Source organism: Lynx canadensis, chromosome B4, assembly GCF_007474595.2.
Source record: "Lynx canadensis isolate LIC74 chromosome B4, mLynCan4.pri.v2, whole genome shotgun sequence".
NCBI lineage: Eukaryota > Metazoa > Chordata > Mammalia > Carnivora > Felidae > Lynx > Lynx canadensis.
The window spans coordinates 38,282,955-38,297,105 of NC_044309.1; the positions used below are offsets into that span (position 1 = coordinate 38,282,955).

Below are 14,151 nucleotides of genomic sequence, written 5' to 3' on the forward strand. Positions count from 1 at the left end.
CCTTCTCCAGAGTGCTCACCTTGGGCAGCCCACACACTCTGTGCCCCTCTACAAATTTGAGCTCTCCAGGCCTAACTCAGCCATCCATACCCAGGCCAGCCAGGAGTTAGAGATCCTTTCTTTGGTGGGCAGATGAGAAAACTGAACCTCAGTGAGGTCACGTAACACATGAAAGGTCACCCAGGAGGAAGGGGCAGGGCCGGGATCCCAGGCTGGAGTGTCTGACCCAGAGCTGGGCTCTCTGCCCTCCACCGCCCCCTGCCTCACACCGCTTTTCCTTCCCCTCCCTGAGCTCCAGCTGTGGCTTGGGTGAGCGCCACACCGCACAGTTTCCACTTAGCTGTTTTCTCCTTTCTTCCCTGGGGGTTTCTCAACAACTCGATGCTTGGAGGTTAAGTATTGGCAGGCCTGGAGGCTCATAATAGGTGCCAGGTGAATATGTAGGCACCAGGTAAATATGTGCATATTGATAAGCCCTCCCCTCAACCAGGCAACAGACAGCACACCCCCTTGTAAGTACAAACCTCATGAACCTAGGAGCCCACAAGAGTCCGCCAGAGCAGGGACGTCTACAAGAAGCAAGGTCAATGGTCTGAAGGAATTAACAAAGGGTTCTCTTCTGGGTTCTATCTCCTCCCTCCACTTCTCTCTGTAGTCTCCCTCCTTAACTACGCTCCCAAAACAACCCAACAAAACAGCTGAACCTCCTTCTCCATCAATGGGAGTGCTGTTAATATATATTATTATTACTATATGTTATATACTGTTATATAACTGTTATATACTGTTATATATACTATAACTATGTGTTATATACGTACTGTTAGTACGTACTATTGTATACTATATATACTATTACTATTACATACTACTTATAGTACTATATATATTATACACTATATATTACTATAGATACTATATACTACATATATAGTATATAATAGTAATAGTACTATAGTGTATAATAATATATGATACTAATAGTATATAATATGTAATATAATTACATAACACATATACATATTAATAATGTACCATATGTATTAATATGTATAGCATATATTGTATTATATATTACATATTATATCCTAAGCAACATTAATATATCTTACATAATTATATATATGTATATAAAACATTGTGTTATATAATATTATAGTATACTATACAGTATACTAGTTTGTGGTATACTAACTCCCATGGGAATTAATAAAGGTTGTGGTAAACAGGTGTTCTACGCCCAAAACCCAGGCACAGTGCTGGACATGGGAGTCACAATGCCAGCTGCAAACATATCTACAGGAAGAGACAGCGGGAGCGGCTGTTTTACGTGGGGCTGACAGGGCTGCTGTAAATACATGTCGGGGCGCACCATCACGTCGCTGTCTAGGTTCAGGAATCACTCAGAGAGAGGGCTCCTGTCCACTGCCAACTACTCAAGAAAAACCATGCTGAGTGGACATCTGCTGGGGAGGAGGCACATCTGGGCGGTCTGCCTGGGAGGACAATGCCAGACACGGTCACCCTGAACAGGCAGCTCTCAAATATCAGAGCGTGGCTTATCCACTCTGCAGTACTCGGTGTTGCCTCCCGCTTATCTCACACACGGTTCACAGTTCCCATGTGCCCCTTGTTGCCGTACTGTGTGCAAAACCATTTTCATATTAACCTTGTCCAAAATGTCAGGAAATTAAGCCAGCTGCAGAACAAACAGCCCTGTGACGCCTTCCACGGCCGGGCAGGAACGACGTGTGGGACCTGAGTGTCTGAACCCAGTGGGCACTACTACCAGTTCGGTACTATTATTTCAAGCTGGAGTTGCACAGGCGCCCAGGAGTCTTCTGCCACAATGGTTTTCCAGTTTTATTTTAGTGGGAGGGCCCTTTCTTCAAAGGAAATCCTACCTGGAAGGCAGCCAGTAACCCAGATTAACCCCCAGCTGTTGCAGTGAGGGACCCAGGGCCCTGCTCATGGGGCTTGCTCCTCCCTCAAAAGCTCCAGGGAGCACAACATGAAAAGCAGGCTGCCACTCCTCGCTTACTAAGTTATTTGCTCACTGACACAACGTTTCTCAAGTACCTACTGTGTTCCAGGTGCTGGTGAGCCAGCAGGGAAGAGGACAGGGGAAGCCCCTGCTTTCCTGAATCTCCCAATGTGGCTGGATGTAGCAGAGCTAAGTTCAGATGATGGAAAGTGCTATAAAGGACTAGGGCAATGTGACTGCGGGCCAGGAGAAAGCTACTTAATTTTTTAATTTTTTTAATGTTTATTTATTTTTGAGAGTGAGAGAGACAGAGCATGAATGGGGGAGGGGCAGAAAGAGAGGGAGACACAGAATCCGAAGCAGGCTCCAGGCTCTGAGCTGTCAGCACAGAGCCGGATGCAGGGCTCGAACTCATGGACCGCGAGATCATGACCTGAGCCAAAGTTGGCCACTTAATCGACTGAAACACCCAGGCGCCCCAGGAGAAAGCTACTTTAGTTGGGGGTATCGGGAAAGGTCTGTCTGAGGAAGCAAAATGTGAACTGATGGCACAACAAGAATCTGGAAAGATGCCCTGATTTTGACCAATGAGGAAGCAGACCCAAAAGAGGTGAAGTGACTTTCTCCAGGTCACCCATCAAGTCAGAAGCCCGAGCCAGTCCTTGACCCTGGGTTTTCAGGGCTCTCTCCTTTCACAGTGTTTACTAAATAGCCACTGCATGCAAACAAGGCAGGGGACATCCAACTGCCCACAAGCCACCAACCATGCCCTGGGGTTCGGGGCTGTCTGTCATGACTCCTGGCACCCTCTCAGCCCTGCTCGGCCAGTTAGAGTCTGGGAGCGCTGTACCCCAGCAGACAGCACCATGCAGTTGACATCCCAGACCCATGACCTTAGTTGGGAAAGATTCCTCCTCTCCTATCTCCCTGGCGGCAAACTGTGGAAAGTGCTCCTTACTGCTTCTATTGTTGGCAAGATGGTGGCTCACCTGGAGGAAGGCTACCTGGAAAGTCAAGCTGCTGTGGGGTTAAATAACTTAAAGACCAGCCAAGTCAGTTTTCTTCTTATAGAAGCATTCACAAAACCTCCAGCACCACACATGGGTCTGTAGGTATGTCACACACCAAGAGTCCAAAGCCAGGCTCCAGGCATGTGCTCCTATGATGCTGAACATCAAGGGAAGCACTATGCAAACGGCTTCTTCTCCTACCCCCAGGCAAACAGCCCCAGGCTCTCAGAGTGTTCCCCAAGTCTCGGAGTGTTTGCCTTTCACCCTCGGAACCGAACACTGTCCCAGCACTGCACAGGCATTAGCAAATTTGAGCTTCCAGTCACCTCACGAGGTAGGCAAGACGACAATTATTAGTTCCATTTTGCACACAAAGCAACTGAGCCCCAAAGCAACCTGTGCAGGGAACATTGCTAGTGACGTAGTAACAACCACTGAATTCTGATGCAAACCCAGGGCTCCAGACCCCAAAGGTAGCTATCATCAAAACGCTCACAAATTAAACTGAGTATCCACCCTCGTTCTCTCTCTCCCACCCTTCCATCGACATCTTATGCCTTGGAGGGTACTTAGGGGTATTTCTAGAAGCTGTCTCTTCTCTCTGAGCCACTGCTGTCTCATCATGCGTGCCCACCTGCTGGTGAGATCTAAAGCAATTCAAACCCAAGCTGAGATGCTCTCCTGCCCCTGCAGACTGACCCCTCCTTTCATATTTTCCAGCCAGTTCATACTTGTCGACACTGCACACATCACTGGTGAAAACAATGCACCCTAGAACCATCCACATCTTCCTTCTTCCCATATCAGACCAGCCAACTGCACCTGCAGGAATGGACAGGCAAACACAGGTGACAGGGCCCGCACAGCCATGTCCCGGCAAATACGCAGATGTGCCCCCATAGGACTCGTGGACAATCTGCTGCACGGACCTGCGCATGCAGAAGACACACCAGCTGCCAGCATTTAGCAAACTCTGTTTTGCACGAGGTACGGGGCCAAGCTCCACACAATTCTAGCTAGGATTATTCTGGACCGGTCACCCCGGGTTTATGCATAAAAGCCAGCTACCAGAATTCAGGTGACATTTTGAGGAGAGGCAGACTGACACTGAGCACGCTGGGCGGCACGAGCCACTCAGAAGCCCAGAGCTCCCTCCCAGGGCCCTAAGTGCAGAACGGCACACTGGACAGTATGATTAGGGGCACAAACGCTGCGGCCCCGGCCGACCCCAGTGCGTGCACGCGCCCATCCTGAGGGACCGGAGGCCCCCTGCCCCCACCCGCACCCAGAGTCCGCTCGACCCCGCCAGCCCAGGCCCCGCCACCGTCCGGCTCAGAAAGGCGGCGGGGGCGCGGGTAGGGAGGTGGGGGCGCTCCTCCGCGCGGGGCTGGGGCGCGACTGGCGGCCAGGGCCCCCTGGTCCCCGCGCGTCCTCCTTCTCCCCCTCCCCCCGCGCGCTTCTCCACCGCCCCCCACCCCACCCCGGCGCTTACCGGGCCTCCCGCAGCGGGGCTCCTCACGCAGCGACGGGACCCGCAGCCTCCCGAGGCGCCGCGGCGCTCGCCTGGGCACCCCCGCCGCGCTCCGGGCCCTCCCACCTTCAGAGGGTCAGGGTGCGGGCGGCCCGCTCCAGCCCAGCACCCCGGGCACTTCCTGCCGGCCCGCCCCGCCCCGCTTCCCGAGCGCCCACCCTCCCGGCTCGCCCCGCTCCGATTCCCGGGCTCCGTTCCTCCCAGCCGGGCTGGCCTCGCCCAGAAGCCCTGAGCTGGGCCGCCTCTTTGTTTGGGAGTTGGCCTCTCTTCAGTTCGGAGCTCACAGAGCCAATTAAGTCGGAGTTAGGGGCAGCTGGGTGGTTGCCCGGGGATCCTTGCCGGGAGGGGAGGGGCGGCTCACAATCTCGCGTCCGCCCGCCGCTCCCGGGCCTCCCGCCCTGGGGCCTCTCTCAGGTCTTGCTTTTCCCTAGTTTCCTCCAAGGCTCAGGTCCTGGGAGACATTGGCCTGTGGGGGCTCCCAGGGACTCTAGGCACAAGCCCCTCTGATCCCAAAGAGCCGCCCCTCTCCCTCGGCAGATCCCCTGTGCGTAGGGAAGACTCCCATCACCGCCCTGTCCCAGTGAGAGTGTTGTGGACCATGGGCTTTATGTTTCCTGGGCCCAGGAGAATCAAGACCTCTTCCTAGACTGGAGGCAAGAGGAAGGATGGACAGATCCCTGGCTGGGCCCTGGCGGAGAACAGGTGCAAAGCTGCCACTAACTGGCTGTGTTCTAGCTGTGGAGCAGATTATTTCTCAAAGCTACAAAGGCCCCTGCTTATCCAGCCATGTGCTTCTGGAACTTGACTGCTGCGAGCAAGGTTACCCATTTACCAGGGTGCTAGGTCAGGGAAGACATTGGAGGCTGGAATTGCTGACGGAGGCATGGCAGTAGAGAAAAATCAGCAGAGCCGACAATGGTCCGTGTGAGAGGAAGACCTGAAATGGGAGTGAATGCAGAAGATGAGGTGGGTGTGGGTTCTACAGAGCTTGCTGTGTGTGGTGTACATGGAGAGGTAGAGAGGGGGTCTGAAGAAGGACCTTGGTGGTGCTGTGAGTGTGGAAGTCTGAGAGCAGACTCTGGGTGATGTGAAGCTGAGTTTGGACAATGTGGAGAGGGCCGGGCTGAGGACAGAGCCCAGGTAGATGTTTGAAAAGGAGCCAGAGAAAGAAACTGATGCCATCCAGGAGGGTCAGCACTGTGCAGGACACCCAGATCCAGGAGAAGAGTGTGTGTTCCATAGGAGCCCGTGCTACAGGGACACCAAAGGGGAGGGTGCCCAAGAAAACAGGGTTAGACTTAGAAATGAGATCTTTGGGAGACTTTTGAGAGGGTCATTTCAGTAGTGGGGACTGTAAGCCAGATAGCCCCTCCTTGGGGCATCTGGTCCAATCGGTTGATGCAGGACTACAAAGACACATCTGCTTCCTTTCATACCAGAGGACCCTAAAGGGCTATCCCAGCTCCTAGGTTCCCCAGGGGATCAGCTGAGGCCTCTGTGGAAACTGCATCTCAGTTCAAGTTCACTCTCTGTCTGGTCTCACTTCCTCACTTTCTTATAGGAGTTGTTCCCAAGACTATCTCCCGATAGACCTCCTACCCACCAATCTCCATCTCTATGCAGAGCCTGTTTTCCAGAAATCCAACCTGAGGTGTAGAGTCAGAGAGAAAGGGAGAGTGAAACAAAGGGGGTAAAGACAGAGGGCATGAACATCTGTCACCAGCATTCGAGAGGGAAGGTGGGAGACATGTGGCAGCAGAGAGACCCAGCAAGAACAGACAATGATGGCCTCTCCTCCTGACCTTCCTCTAAGACCTCTAAGAGGTCTAATGAAGCAGACCTCTCATGAAGACCTTCACCTCTACTGAAACTGTTTCAAGAGACAGAAATTGTCAGAAAAAGTCAGGGAAGGTGGGGTTAAAGGAAAAGACTGAAATGGGGAGGGACAGGAGAGCTCTTTGTAGTAGAAATGGGTTTTCCAAAGCAGGGTAGAGGAGGCAAGTGGGGAGCAGGATTAGGGAGAGAGAATACTGTCAGCGGGGTAAGGGTGAAGGGAAGTGCGTGTTCCCAGTGTCAGTAACATTAAACCAGAAATTCAGAAAGAGAGGGCTGGAAAGTGTTCCGGAGGGACCTTGTAGCAATATGAGAGGGTGAGTGATAAATGAGGCTCTGGACCAGGATATCCCGTCTCCAGCACTATCCCCGGGAACATTAAACATCTAGAGCAAAGAACCCATAGAGATATGATACACAATTTAAAATTTCCCAGTAGCCACATTTAAAAATATAAAAAGAAGAATCAGGTGAAATTAATTTTAATGATACAACTTTATTGAACACAATATATCTAAAGTATGTTCATTTCAACATGCATCAGTATAAAAATTATTAATGAGATATTTTGCGTTTTCTTCCTACGAAGTCTTCCAGCTCTGGTGTGTGTTTTGCACTCAGTGCATCTGAGTTTAGATGCTACATTTTCATTGGAAATCCTTGATCTGCACTTAAAGTTCATAATGTGTATGGTTGAAGAAGTAGTTACAAATCTCACTTGCTTCATACATACTTTTGCTGTCCAATAACCGAATTAAATGGTCAATTTTAAAACTTAAGTTTAATTAAAATTAATTGAAACAAAACATTTCGTCTTTCTGCTGCACTTAGCACATCTCAAGTGCTCAACAGTTACATATGTGCAGTGGCTTCTGCACCAGACCCCACAGGTCTAGAATCTGAACTCCTGCACTTGTAGCCTTTGTTTTGTTTGGTCCTCCCTTTCTATGAAGGGATGGCCACTGCCCCACCACTGCTCCACTCACAAGATCTCCCTCTGTGCCATTTTATTTCACAGAACACACTTGAAGACGCTGAGGAAGAAGGTTGAGAATCGAATGTCTGTGGGAAGGGAACTGGAGGTTTGGCTTGGGCTAGATGAGGAGGGAAGAGAGAGGGACACGAGTTGGAAGTCTTGCATTCTGTTCTTCTGTGTTCATAAGAAGAATGTTGTGATTTCTTTGCCCAGAGATTGCAGAGAATGGAGGAGACAGCTCTTTTTGTCATGGTCTCCCCTTTCAGTGGTTTCCTTGAGTCTGAGCACTGGCCGAGTCACAAGCGCTTGGTGTGGCTGTTAGGTCTGGCCCTTGAGTTTTGCATCTGCAAAATGGGGAGAGTGGTCTCTTATTTTGGAAAAAAAATGGGAAGGACTGTGGAAACCTAAGTATGAAGCTACTGTGAGGGAGGAGTTTTCGTCCCAGATTTGGAGACCCGTGCTTCTCCTCCAGGTCTGTAGCTCTGCCCCCGGCTGGGTGCCAGGAGCTTCTGCCTTGACCCTGCCTTACAGCTGATAGAGCAATCCAACATGGGAAGCTGGAGTAGAGAGCTTGTAGACTTTCTGGGATGTGTAAAAATAATGGTAGTAACACTTAGACTTCCTTTGCTCTAAAATGGCCTATACCGGGGTGCGTGGGGGGGCTCAGTGAGTTGACTTCAGTTCAGGTCATGATCTCACAGTTCGTGAGTTCAAGCCTGTGTCGGCTCTGCGCTGATAGTGTGGAGGCTTCTTGGGTTTCTCTCTCCCTGTCTCTCTGCCCCTCCCCCACTCTCTTACTTGCTCACTCTCAAAATAAATGAATAAACTTAAAAAAATTAAAAAATAAAATGGCCTATACCTATTACTTGGAGTTACAGGGTAGGTCTTGTGCGATCCCCTCCAGGCCAGCACAGGGCCTGATATCCTGGCTCCCCCATCACAGTATCTATATCCATTCCTAGAAATAGCATTTCTATATTTATTCCTCGAAATAGAAGAGAGTCACAGAAAATACCTTTGTGTGTGTGTGTGTGGATATACACATATACAACACACACACAGGCACCCACCGCACCAAAGGGTATTGGTAGCATCCTCAGGATGAATGGCACATTCGCTTAGCGTAGCTTCCAGGTTGTACCATCACAGGTCGGGAAACCTAAAACTTGGATTTCTCCATCCCCTGAGCACAAGCCTGTCTTTCCAAACAACTTCCAGTCACCACCTAGGAAGATTGCACAAAAACGAACGAACCCTTGACAACCTCTACTCCGGCCTGCCTGACACTCCTGCTTGTTTGAGCAATGCTGCCGTGCTGATGTGGCCCTGATGAGAACTCTTCATACAGACTCTGAGTCACTCCCAGGAAAAACATCTATGTTCTTGGTAGAAAAGCCTCAGGTAGAAGTCAAGCCGATCCGCATACACATCCCATAGTGTGTCTGACTCAGCCTGTTTCCCCTTTAAGTCTTTAAAATGGGGGAGAAACTCTTCCTGAGAGTCTTTCTACCCTCTTAGAGAGTGGAGACTGGCCTTAGTTTCATCATCCCTGTGAGAAATAGAGGTTCATAGCATCTGGTCAGCACCTTTCCTTTTCCAGAAGGAGTAGCGACTGATCAGATATCACATATTGATCAGTTTAGATTAGCTTGAATTCAGCCTGCATTTGACTATGAACTTGATGACTTAACCTACTCATTTTTGCAATGATATCTGGCGTTTAATAGGAAGTGGTAGAGAAATGATTGTGGAATTGAACTGTACAAGCTCAGGTATGAGTCCCATGAGAGCGATGTTATACTAGATGTAGGAGTTTTTAAACTGTTGTGAGGTATACTAATGGCATCAAGAACATTAGCTGCGCTAATTAGTGCTTGAAATAATTATCGATCTTCATTAACAGTGTTGAAATAATTGCTTAGATGTCAAACTGCTTGAAATGCTCTCCTGACAACCTACATGAAGGACTTTACAGCCTGGTTCTCTCTCAGGAAAACATTATTTCAGGCAAAACATAGAAAAACACATCTAGGATACAGAAAACATAAGTACAGACAGCTGAACAAATATATAAATAACATGCAAAATGACACTTAAATATTCACAGCTTGAATTTTTTAGTCTGTGTAGCACATGGGACTAGTCCTCCTTCATCTTCCTGAAGTTTTCTAGAGACTCTGCTTCTGTAGCTGGGGCATAGGCTTTCCAGGTATCCAAGGTCACATACTAGGGAGGAAGAGAAACCTTTGGATAAATGTGAATTTTCCTGGAGAATCTATGTTAAAATTTATTTTGGGGGAATAACGGATGAGGTTTTTAATATTTTCAAAAGTGTAACATCTGTATATGCTTATTATAGAAAAATTTGATTGATATAAAATATTAAGACCATAAAATCATCTGAAATTGTAGCCATCTGAGATAATCGTCATATTATTTTGGTAAACACCATTTCAGGTGTGTGTGTGTGTGTGTGTGTGTGTGTGTGTGTGTGTGTGTTTGTAACCAGGTTTACTTTGTTTTAGAATATATTCTAGTCATCTTTTTATGTCAATGGATTTAATAATATATTGCATCATTTTTTATATATAAAGTATGGATGTACTACAATCTGTTCAATCAACCCCCTACCCCCTATTGATGGATGTTTGGGATGTTTTCTTTCCTTTTTTTTTTTTTTTTTTTAAACATTTATTTACTATTGAGAGACAGAGAGACACAGAGCATGAGCAGGAGAGGGGCAGAGACAGGGGGAGACACAGAATCCGAAACAGGCTCCAGGCTCTGAGCTGTCAGCACAGAGCCCGATGCGGGGCTCGAACTCACAAACTGCAAGATCGTGACCTGAGCCGAAGTCGGTCACTTAACCAACTGAGCCACCCAGGTGCCCCAGGGATGTTTTCAATAAACAAAAGTATTTCTAACATGGTTATGAAAACTTTTATCACATATATCTTTGCCTACCTATTCAACTATTTCTGTATGGTAAATATCTAGGAATGGAATAACAGAAAATGCCATTTTTTTTATTTTGCAAATAGACGTACACACATACAGAAGTATATACACAAATATATATAACGAAATGCATGGGAAAAGTTGGTAGAATATGTTTCAGCTGTACAGTCATTACCTTTTGGCAGAGGCCTAGGGTTGGAGGTGTAGTTAAATAGGAATTTGATCAAACCTATCATGTTGGTTTTTCACAAGGAGAAAATATCATGTAGCTTAAACTTAGTTAAAACTAAAAGTGACAATAACAACGACAACACAAGGGCAAGATAAAGTAGTTATCAGTTGACAATCACATATCATTGGAAATAAAACTGTCTTCTTTCTTCTGCTGAAGAAAAATTCAAGGGAAATAACAGAAGAATAGAAACAAGATATATAAATTGCAAACTGCTGAAAGAAAAAAAAAAAGGAAACACAACACCTAACATTTGGATTAATCCAACAAAAGTAAGGAATCAGAGGAGGAATAGAAACAACAAGAAATTATAGTGGGGTGCTTGTGGCTCAGTCGGTTGAGTGCCCAACTCTTGATTTCGGCTCAGGTCACGATCCCAGGGTCGTGGGGTCAAGCTTGGTGGGGTGAAGTCCACACTCAGCGCTGAGCCTCCTTGAGATTCTCTCTCTCTCTCTCTCTCTTCTCCTGCCCCTCTCCTCTGCTTATGTTCTCTCTTTCTAAAATTAAAAAAAAAAAAGTATAGTAAATAAAAGTTTCAAGTATATGGACATAATAAGTTCAAACACTCCAATCCTCACAATTTCATGTGATTTGGTTGAAGTCTGAAGTCTCCATTAAAAGGTAGCAATTCTCACACTGGGTAACAAAATAAAATTCAGTTAAATGTTGTTTAGAGGGTCCAAATGTACAAATTTCCAGTTATAAATAAAAAAGCCATGGGGATGTAATGTATAGCATAATTAATACTTGGTTGCATGTTTGAAAGTTGCTAAGAAAGTAGATCTTAAAATTTCTCATCACAAGAAAAAGTTTTTTTCTAACTATGTTAGGTGACAGGTATTAACTAGACTTCTTGTGATGATTGTTTAGCAATATGTACAAATAATGGATCATTATGTTATATATCTGAAACAAATAGAATGTTATGTCAATTGTACCTCAATTAAAAATGTGATATATGCAGGCATTTTTTAATGACATGGGGACTCTCAAACAAGTTGTAAAAAGGAGACTTCTGTACCCCACCTTTTTCTTGTTATTAGGGATACTTTGAGGACAAAATGTTGAAAATTCAACTAAAAAAAGATTTTTGATGCCTTGAATTGGCCTCTTATTCTCCCCCATCCCCCATCCTTTGCTCTTAACCAAAGAAATAAATCCAATTTCAATAAAGATAGAATGCTCTAATGAGGCCTTCTGGTTTCCCTCAGCCATAAGGCTGGTTCTCTGGGTGGGTGACCTGTATGAGGAGGTCCCATGCTTCAAAGGGACCTGCACTTCATTTAATACTTGGTGGTTGCTGTCTTGAAATTCTTAATACTTTTCAAACAAGAGGCCCCACATTTTCATGGGTCACATAAACTAGGTAACTGATCCTGAAGATAGGCTTCTACCTAGCAGAGCCAGGTCCTTGATATTTCTGCCAATTACTTAGCAGTTAAGGCTAAGTAGATTAAGGATTGTGACATTTTGTTGACCCCACAGAAATTTCCATCATGTGTATCTTCAGAATAATACTTTTTTCTGCAGGGATGGGGTTGGTGTTTGAATTTGGGGGAAGAATGTGGGCCACATTCTTAATATTCTTTTGTGAGCTGGCCTCACCTTAACCTCTTGACACTCTCAGACTCATTCTACCCTCTCCAGCCATATCACTTCATGCAGTTCAGCACACAAAACTTGTTCTTCCTTCCACACATTTGCCCAAGTGGCTCCCATTACTTGGAAGCCTTTCTTGCCCTGTATACTTGGTGAACTTCTACTCAACCTTCAAAGCTTGTTTTAGTATCACCCCCTCTAGGAAGCCCTCCTTGGCCTCTCTAGGTAGAACTAAGTGCCTTGCCTTTATTGCTCTCATGTCTCCAGTAAGAACTTAATCATGGAGCTGGAATTATTTTCTTATACATTTCTTTTCCACTGGGGATTGGTGATTTCCAACCTTTTTTTTTTATATAGTTTTATTAATTTTACTGTGTGTGGCACACTTGAAGGCATTAAAATACTAAAAACACATTAAACAAATTGAGCAGTTACTGCTGCAGTATAACTGGGTCTTGCAGTGACCATGAAAGCATCCAGGGTTATCACACTATCATTTGGTCTCCCTCTAATACTAGTGGGATGTTATGAATACCTGTGGTTCTTGTATATCTCACATGGTACATTTTCTTATGTTCCAATAACCACCAAGTTGGTTAGATTTTACATTTTGCACCTTCTGCCATAGCCAGCTTACTCCACTCTCCACTGTCATGTGACATTTTAGGGCTGTGTTCCATTTGATGGACATTGCTAACATGCATTTTGCATTAGAGCAAAAGTATGTGTTAGACAGTGATTGAAATTTGACGTCTTATCGTGATCGTCAGGATCCATTGTACGGATTGTTCACTGTACCAGAGTGCTTGATTGAAAAGGCAAAGGGAGACAAACAGCCAGCTATAATCTGCTCACTGATGAGGTTGTTGGGGTGACAGTGTGGTTTGAGGGGTATGGAGCCGACAAACAAGAAAGAATTCTTGAAGACATCTTTGGTGCAAAACGGTGGTTTTATTAAAGCACGGGGACAGGACTTGTGGGCAGGAAGAGCTGCCCAGGATCATGAAGAGAGACTGGTTATATGCTATGGAGTTGGGAGAGGTAAAGTCCTGGGGAAGTTTCCAGGGGGATTTTCATATGCTAAAGAAGACTCCCAGGATAGTGGAGGCCTAACTATTGTCAAGCTAAGGTTGTTTTTCCCTCTAGCAAAGCATTAGTATTCAGACCAGAGGTAGTTCCTGGAGAAACTTTTTATTCTGCCAGCCTCAAGTATTTGTCAATGGACTGCAGGTTATAAGAACATTTAGTTCTGCCATTTCCTTCTGCCTTCTTTTCCCACATGACTATGGAGGGGTGATGGTGGGGCTCCTGGAAAAGGAGTCTATAGGTTTCTAGAGATTAAGCTATTTAAAAAAATTTTTTATAATGATTAAGAAAAATTTTAATGCTTATTTTTGAAGGAGAGAGACAGAGAGACAGAGAGTGAGCGGGGAGGGGCAGAGAGAGAAGGAGACACAGAATCTGAAGCAGGCTCCAGTCTCTGAGCTGTCAGCACAGAACCCAACGTGGGGCTCAAACTCAAACTCACGAGCTGTGAGATCATGACCTGAGCTGAAGTCAGATGCTTAACCAACTGAGCCACCTAGGCACCACTGGAGATTAGCCTATTGATAAGATTGCCTTTTTTCTTGTGACTTACTAATACATTTGTAGGTAGATGGAGACTCAGGTCCAGCAGGACTATGATCTCTACCAGTTAACCATTTATTTTTCCCCTTTCCTTTGTTCTTGGTCAGCCAGGAGTGCCCCAGGAATATTACCTTGGGGTGGGGGTGGGGTGTTTGTGGCTGTCAGCTTGCCTTAGGCTTCCTCATCACTCACCAGACTGTGTGCCCGCCAGACTGCACCTGCCCAGAAGGGGTCCTGCAAAAGGTGCCATTTGGACTTAATGGGTGCTCTGGTTAAGGACACCCCATGGAGGTCCAGCAGGTCAGTGGGGACTGCTGGAAAGCAAGGACTTCATTCTATTCATCTTTACTTCTCCAGCACGTAGCACAGTGATGGACAATAACAGACTGTTATAAATGT

The 14,151-nt window shown here is 46.3% G+C and overlaps 1 protein-coding gene and 1 long non-coding RNA gene across 3 annotated transcripts in view; both read right to left on the reverse strand.

Annotated features, from left to right (window-relative positions):
- The window catches only part of TSPAN11 (tetraspanin 11), a 70,534-nt gene extending 65,988 nt beyond the window's left edge, over positions 1-4,546 (reverse strand). For both annotated transcript variants that reach the window (XM_030322179.1, XM_030322180.1), the window contains exon 1: positions 4,487-4,546. The gene's annotated coding sequence lies outside the window, so the exon portion shown is untranslated. The remainder of the gene's footprint in view (positions 1-4,486) is intronic.
- Positions 4,547-10,276: 5,730 nt separating this feature from the next.
- Positions 10,277-13,939, reverse strand: LOC115519171. Its single transcript, XR_003970414.1, has 3 exons — positions 13,884-13,939; positions 11,546-11,550; positions 10,277-10,288 (listed from the first exon to the last, which is right to left on the reverse strand). It is a non-coding gene; the product is annotated as an uncharacterized LOC115519171 (long non-coding RNA).
- Between the last annotated feature and the right edge of the window lie 212 nt (positions 13,940-14,151).